The following is an 8323-nucleotide window of genomic DNA, read 5'->3' on the forward strand; positions in this document are numbered from 1 at the left end:
CGCATCCACACCCCTCCTGCCCAGGTCCCTGCTCACCCCTCTGGGTGCTCCTGGATGCAGGTGCCCCCCGGCCCCCATATAGCATGAGGCTCCCAGTCCTGGCCAGGAGGCAGGGGACCGCAGGCGCTCACGTCACGCCTGGGCTCACGCCTTTCCTCACCCTGGAATGACCTGCCAGTACCTTCTGCTGGTCCGGAGTCCCCAGCCCCACCCTCCCTCCCCGCTCCCCTCTGCGGCCATCCCCGCGGTTCTCAAACACTTTGTCTCCCTGCCCAGGGCTGGTTGTAAGAACTCCTGTGGAATCAGTGACAGGGCACACCCTGCTCACTTCTGGAAGAAGGGTCCCTTCTCGAGGAGGCTGTGCTTGGCGTCCAGTGACAACCCTCCCAGCAAGGCAGCCCCACCCGTCTCTGGGCGTCTCTCGCGGGTCTCTGGGCTGCCCTGGGGGACACCGAGCACGTTCCCCCCGACAGCCCTCAAGCTCTTTCCAGCAGGAGACAGGGAGACTGCTCATGCAGCCACGTCACGTGGGACCGCTGCAACATTCCGGAAACATGGTGGGCAGGCTCGGGCTCGGCCAGGCCACCGAACTTCCTTCCCCACCTGTACAGCCTGGATGACAAGACCCGCATTCTGTGACAGGCTCGTGGGTTAGCCCAGATGACAAGCGCAAAGTGTCACCAAGCCTCACCATCAGCACGTGACACCCAGTGGCACCTTCTTCCTCCAAGAGAACGTTTTCTCCCAGTCCCAGAAGGGCCCTCCCATCACCCCTAAAAACAAGGGCTCAGAGCCTCCACTTCATAGCTCTGGGGTCAGTTTGAGTTTATAACTTGATGCAATTTTATGCTTCTCTATAATATTGGAAATAGGTAGTTGTAAAAACGTTGAGAATTTAATTAAATCACCCTTGATGTCTTTTAGTAGGAAAATAACAACTACACAGTTTATTCCAAATCTTCCATTTTTAATAAGAACAATGATTTATCCATTCGACTGAGGACACTGGGCTGAAAGGCAGGACATAGAGTTTCTGGTAGCATGAATTCAGCCAGGTAGCCAAGCTGTGCGACTCCAAGAAGTCTCATTCACCCTGGTGGTCCCCCTTGGAGTCGTGCAGTGCACAGCCTGCACAACTGTACGTGGCAACCCCAGCTGAGCCTTCTGCTCCCCCTTGGCCAACCATGTGACCTGGACAAGGCCCATTACTATACCTCAGTTTTTCTGGCTACAAGATAAGGATTTAATATTAGAATATCAATGTTCACCGTGTTACAGGGACTTTGAGGCTCACATCAACATAAAACACAGAAGTCTCCCCTCGAATCCTTCTTAGGTAAATCCAAGGGAGAAGGCTTTTACCACGCCACCTGATATGGTAGTCCACAGAAAATCCTTTTCATTTTCTTTTACGTCAGTCGATGAGATCACAAAGTCGGCTAAGCTATATCCTTAAAGACTTCACCTTCAGTTAAGCAACAGTTAGATAAGTATAAGAAATAATCTGTTTTCTTGCTCTGTAATAGCAGCCCGTGTTACAGAACACGTACAAGTGCCTATTACGAGATGCTTAACTATTAGGTGCGATCCTGGGGAAAGAACCGTCCCCTAGCTGTGCGAGCCCCGTGTTATCTTTACAAGTTATAATTTACATTTTTGGGGATGGGTGTGAGACTTCCAGAGGGAGGACGAAAACAGCACTTATGTTTGGGAAGCTCTAATGAGATGCAGCTGCTGTTTACAGAACTGCAATTGTTGTAAATAGCTGCTCATCACCCACGGCCCAGCGCCACGGGATTCAAGCAGAAGCAGCGGGAGGAAGAAAACTGGAGGCGAAAGGCAAGAGTCAGCGTCCATGCTTAGAGCAGCACTTGCTGACGTGAGCCAGCCCCCTGGTGAGACAGAGTTCAGAGTCTGGCGTTAGCTAATTAAAGCAGCGAGCGTGACTTTCAGGAAGACAAGCATCACGCAGCACCTGCTTCTTGGTTCCTACTCCCAGACCCACCAGCCACTGGGTCCAAAGAGACGGACGGCCCTTTGGCCTTCAGAACCAAGCATCCTCAGAGTAAGAACTGAAAACACGAGCAGGAGGGACGCACAGTGCGGTATCAGGGAGAAGCCACGCATCTGAGGGCCGGCTCCCAGCTCCACAGCATCCAGATGCCCCCACCCCTGCTCACACCACCCCAGAACCAGCAGAACCCTGGCCAGTCTGCCCCACACACATGCCAACTATCCACGTACAGTCAGTGTCACCAACAGAACATAAAAGCACAGAAAGCAGCCATGGGCAACAGGAAACAATGCTGCAGGTGACTCAGGATACAGGGATGGGGGGTCCTCAGAGGGTTCAGCAGAGACACCACCTGACCTACAACCCTACCTGCTCCCAGGTATAGACCCAAGAGAACCGAACACAGGGACTCAGGCAAAAACTTGTTCACAAATGCTCATAGCAGCACTGTTCACAATAGCTGAAAGGCAAAATACCCCCAGAGTCCCTCAACAGGTGAATGGATAAACAGAATGTGGTATATCCATTCAATGGAATATTATTCAGCCACAAAAAGGAACAAAACACCGACACACACACTACAATGTGGATGAACCACCAAAACATCACGCCCAGGGAAAGACGCCTGTCACAAAACGTCACATGTTGTACAACCCAATTTGCAGAAAATGTCCAGAACAAGCAAATTCATAGACAGAAAGTAGATTAGTGATTTCCGTGAGCTGAGGTGGCAGGGGAATTGGGAGTGACTGCAAGAGGTTCCATTTAGGGTGATGAAAATATTTCAGAGCTAGAGAGACGTGGTGTTTGTGCAACATGGGGAATGCACTCAATGCCACTGAACCGTTCACTTTAAATGGTTATATTTTATGTTATGTGAATTTCACCTCAATAAGAAAAAAAAATTAGACAGGCATCCACCATTCCTAACGCCCCCTGGCCACTCTCTACCTGGATAATTTGAGAAGCTCCTCCCCTCTTTTTATCTGTGAAACGGGGATAAAATGCATTCTGGAGGCTTCTGGTCAAGACTGTCACAAGTACGCTCTCCATCAGGGTCGGGGCTGTGCAAGGCAGGGACACAGGCAGCCAAACTCAGGCGGGGAGGGGACCAGAGACGCCAGCAGGTGCCTTTGATTTGGGCTCAGTTCATCAGTTTTCATCCAGGAAAGACAATCATGGCTAGAAGGCCAGGAGGGAAGGGAACCTGGAGAATCAGGAGGCGGAGGCAGGGCCCGGCTCCGTCCGCAGGTCCACCTCTTATATGTGCCAGAGGGAAAGTGGTGCTGGCGCTTTATCCAGCGCCCTGAGGAAGAGCTCTGGTTGTGCTGGCCCCGGGGGTGCGGAACGAAGCATAAAGACCGAGACAAAACTGCTCCTTCGTATTTCTGAGATGACATTGCCACACATTTGCACGAAGGAAAAAGGCAGCCTGGGGAATATAGGGGCCACACGGCAGTGGACGGTATCGGTCAATTCTTGGATTAGTGGGGTGCCAGGCACAGGCAGGGAGAAGGTCGGAGTCCCTGCACCGTCCTTCCTGGGGCTCGGCTACGTCTGGTGGGGCAGCCGTCCTGACCGAGGACCCCTGTCCCCACTGACCCCGAGCCCTGCCCTGTAGTAGCCAGGCCCAGACACCCAGGGGCCGAGAAAGCCAGCACGAGGTACGTGAACTGGAGACACAAACCAGCTGGCAGGGCCTGCCGGTGGTGCCGTCTGCACCCCTAAGTGTGCACAGGCCGCTATGGGGCAGGTGGAATCGGGGCCAGTGAGGACAGCCACCACCTGAGAAAAGTCCCAGAGGCCCGCGTGTGCTTCGGGGGGACGGAAAGCAACAAGTTTGCGAATCTGTGCAGATGTGAGTTTCTGGGGTCCATCAAGTCGTCACTCGGGGTCCGTCCCTTTCTGTTTCCCTTTGGCTTCTGTCTTCTCCCCGCACAGGCCCCACCCTGGTGTTTCCATTTAGAGGCTCCGAGCAGCCCGAGGTGCTGGGGGGGGGTGTCTGTGAGCACAAAGGCCTTCGGTTCTTACGAAGCGCTCACGTTTCTGCAGCCTTTAACCCGCTGCGGACAAGTCCTCGTCAGGAAGGCTGATGGGAGTTCGATTTCAAATGCTGGACGCGGGAGGAGGCGCGGAGGGGGGCGCCTGGAAACCGGACACCAGGAGGGGCAAGTCCTGGGAAAGAAATGGATTCCCACCCTGTGTCAGAAATGATTAACTGTCTTGCTATCAAAGAATTCACAGATGGCTGGACTTCAGGAATGTCACAAAGAGTCAAAATGCAGCCTTGAACGTGCACTAGGAGGCCCAGACCCGACGGGTGGACTTGCTGAAAGCAGCCCCCCAGGTGGCAGCCACACCCAGAACTGTGGGCGGGCAGGGCCCCGCCTGTCCTGGCACCGAGGCGGCGAGACCCCCTCAGAAGCAGGACCGGTGTTTCTCGGAAGCAAACCGGCAGACCGTGTCAAGAGGAGGAAACATCCAGACACACGTGCTTCCATGATGCAAACCAATCCCCGAGGAGCCCCCGAGGAGCCCCCGAGGAGCCCCCGACAGGACTTTGCAGGAACACAGACACCAGACAAGGGGGCGGCCTCCACGGAGGCCTGGCTCGGGCCTGGGAGGGGCGCGCACACCTGTAGGCAGGTAACAGGAGGTTCTAGTGGAGATGCTCTGAGTCTCAGCCTCCCCGCCTGTAACACGCAGGTGTGCAGCCCCTCCTGCCCTCCAGGCAGGCCGCGGCCCTCCCGGACCTCCCAGACCCCGGCTCTCTGGTCAGGCCGCCACACAGGTGCTCTGGGCTCCGTGATGCAGATGTAAGTCCAGGTCTCTCATAGGAAAGGGGTTCACCACCAGCACCACACAGGTGAGGAATGTAGGAAAGACAGGTTATGGGACGCAGCATCTCTACACCGACACCCCACCCACTTGCCCACACCTCACCCCTTCTGATGGTTCTCAAGGTACTTAGACTGAAGGCCAGTGTCTGCAGCAAGGACCCCATCTGCCCACTCACAAGGAATGCCAGGCCCTGGGACCGGGCTGAGCCACGTCGGGGCCCAAGGAACGCACGCCATCAAGGTCGGGTTCACCTGCAGCCTGGAGCTGTCAGGCAGGCGGTAAGAGTGACACTGCTGAGGCCGGCCCCCCCGGGGCTGTGAAGCAGCCAGGCATCCTTGGAACTCAGCAGGGACATGCGGTCTCCATGCAGACAAAAATGGCCTGTCCAACGGAACCAGGCTGCCCCTCAATGCAGATCCGTAGAGGCCCGGGGCCCGAAGGCCACTGATCCCCTCATCTGCATTTTGATGGGAGTTGCGGCCTTTTCAGCAGCAGCAAGAAGTCACTCTGCCTTCTTCAGTCAACAGGATGCCGGGAGAAGCCCAGAGTCCCCCAAATGAGGCTGTAAACATACTGACTCCCAGAGTTTAACATTAAGACTTAAGCTCAGGCCTTCTTGATCTTTTTCCTTTAAGACATCAGATACCAACACTCTGGGAAGGACACAGCATCCCCTTGGGGTGTGGAGAGCAAACTGCTGCAGGGAAGCCTGACCAGGCCACCAGGCGGGCCACTTACCCGCCACCAGGCAGGGCGGATGGCTCTGGCTGAGGGGCAGGTGCCCTGACTCCCTCGCCTGCCAGGGGCCTGGGGCTGGGGATGCACCGCTGAGCTGCGCAGCCCTCCTGGAGAGAGGCTAAGTTCAAAGCTCCCACTTCTAGGGTCATTTGGAAGCGCGAGCCTGAGCCCCTTGGCAGAGGGACAGGGGACAGCAGCATCCACAACCTCCAACGAGCATCACCTCCCAAAGGCCAAGAGGTCACGTCCTGACCCCACTCAGGAGAATCCCCTGACCTCCCCCACGCCAGGCTCAGCTGTAACACGAGGTAGAAGCAGCGCCTCCACCGTGGGACGAAATGCACGCATTTCAACGCCTGCTGCTGCCAGGTGTTGCTAAGAAAGACAGAAAAGCCAAAATGTGCACAGTGGCTCTTCTTCCTGCATTTCTGCTGTTCTCATACTTTCCTACATAAAAATATACAGTTTCTTTTTACATCTTTAAAGAAAAAAAGAGCAGTTAGCAGCCCGAGTCACCGACGCCGAAGGCCCTTGCCAGGGCTCGGACACAGAGCGACCTGCAGCCCGGGAGCCTCTGTTTGTTCAGTTACCCGAGAAAACTCTGGGCTCTGCTAACAGGCTCTTTATTTTCGGAGAGTTAAAAAGAAAAGACTTTTAACAAGAGTCAGAACCAACTGGTCACCTTAAAAAAAAAATCATAGCCAAGCCTTCTGCTTCTCAGGCAAGACGGTCAGTCCAGCTCCTGACAGCTCTGGCCACAGGTCAGAGGAGCTGCGTGCTTTCCTGCTCAGAAATGGCAGCCCCTCGGGCTGCGAGGTGGAGGTGGACGGAGGGGCGCTTGTGCGCTTGGCGCTGTGTGCAGATGAGCATCTCCCGGCGGCCCCGGTGGCCTCCGTGGGGCTGACTTTTGTTCTGGAAAAGACCCGTGGGCCACGGCGCCAGCCCCTCACTGGGCCCAGCCCTCACCAGACAAAGGCTCCCGGTCCGTGTGAGGGAGCCAGGAGCCAGGAGCCTCCCAGCTGCTGTCCCCACAGCGCCCGGCCATTGGGGCCAGGCCCCCGTCCGCAGCCCCCCAACCGGGCAGCCCCCCAGGTTCACTGGGAACTGGGGGCTTCATGCAGATTTGCCTGCAGGAGGTTTCTTCTCCGGCGACAAATGAACAGCTCAAAACTGGGGGTCTTAACGTTTAAAGAGCACCCTCTTGGAAAGCTGGGGTAACACGTTCCTTCTCTTGGGGGCTCTGTGGACAAGAAGCCGCTCAGCACAAGCTGGGGGACCCCCCCAGCATCCCATGAGAAGCCCCTGCTCCTGTGCACGTGGGGGCTACGGGTCTGACCTACGGCTGCTCCTGGCTGGACCAGAGACGGGGCGGGCGCCCTGAGCAGTCGTCCCCTTGGGTCTGCGTGGCACGGGGACCGGCGCCTCGGAGGGGCTCCTGGGCCGCAGAGACGGACTCTCTGGGCTCAGCCCACACAGTCCCAGGACAGAGAGGACAGAACGCTTTGGGCAGTGACAAAGTCACTCTGGGCGTCGAGGGTTCGCAGGTCACAGGTCATCTTTTCAGAAAGACTCCTCAGATGGACGGACAAAGACTTTCAAGAAACATGCACACTTACACAGTCAAGCACTCCCTCATTGTGCGGACACACGTGCACACACACTCCTGCAAAGCCCCAGCTGCTCCTACTGGGACCCTAACAGGCTCCTTTCTGTCCCCAGAGTCTGGACGGCGGCAGAGAGACCCCCAGACACTCAGCTTCTCCCTTTAGACCGCCAGGCCTCCCACGCACCTCGACCCTCTTCTGCCACCAGACAGGGAGTCACCGTGAAGCCAGTGGCGCCTGCGCCCGCAGGCGACTTTCCATGACAGGCACAGCACACAGGACATAGGGTGGGGCTGCATCCCGGGGACGGACTGTTTCCACAGCAGGTGACTCTGCCGTCTGATGAGGCCGTGTGTGCAAAGGAAGCAGGCGGCTGTCCCAGCTCCCTGGGCTGCCAGCAGGCAGTGATCCACCCTTGGGGGACCCTTGCCCGGCTCCACGGAGGACACTCAGCAGGCCCTCCTCAGCCTGGCTCGGTTCCAAGGGAGGTGGACATCACCCTCAGATGGACGGCTAAACCGAACGCCGTCGACTATGACGTTGGATGTGGACCGACTGCCCACGGGGTCAGACCTAGCAGAGGCCATTCCCGTCCCGAGAAACTGGCTGAATGAGCAGGAACCTCAGCTGGAGAGAAACCAAACGCCTCGCACCCCAGACTGTAGACCCGAGTGGTGAGCCCACCCGGTAGGAAATGAGTGCGGCGCGGGGACCCAGGGACTCGTCTCCAACAGGTGTCCACTCTGCCGCTCTGGTCAGCTGGAGAAGCAAGGCTGAGACCCCAGAGCGGACGGGGGGCGGCATCGAGCCTGCCTGGCTGTCTCCACCAGAAAGTTCAGTGTTCTTGGCAAACACTGACCAACCCTTTAAAAAAGCTTGGCTTCCTTATCTTGTACATTTTTAAAAATCAAAACAAAAATGGTTTATAATCCCATCACCCAGATGACCCCTGCTGTATTCTTTAACAAAACCCAGAGGAAACTCTAACCTGAAAAGACACCCGGACCCCAGTGTTCACAGCAGCACTATATGCAACAGCTAAGACACGGAAGCAACCTAAGTGTCCATCGACAGATGACTGGATAAAGAAGTTGTGGTATGTATACAATGGAATACTACTCAGCGA

General features: G+C 56.3%; 1 protein-coding gene across 1 annotated transcript in view; it reads right to left on the reverse strand.

Moving 5' to 3' along the window:
* The window catches only part of CELSR1 (cadherin EGF LAG seven-pass G-type receptor 1), a 135494-nt gene that overhangs the window by 46636 nt on the left and 80535 nt on the right, over window positions 1-8323 (reverse strand). The window lies entirely within an intron of this gene.

Source organism: Vicugna pacos, chromosome 12 (genome assembly GCF_048564905.1).
Source record: "Vicugna pacos chromosome 12, VicPac4, whole genome shotgun sequence".
NCBI classification, from domain to species: Eukaryota; Metazoa; Chordata; class Mammalia; order Artiodactyla; family Camelidae; genus Vicugna; species Vicugna pacos.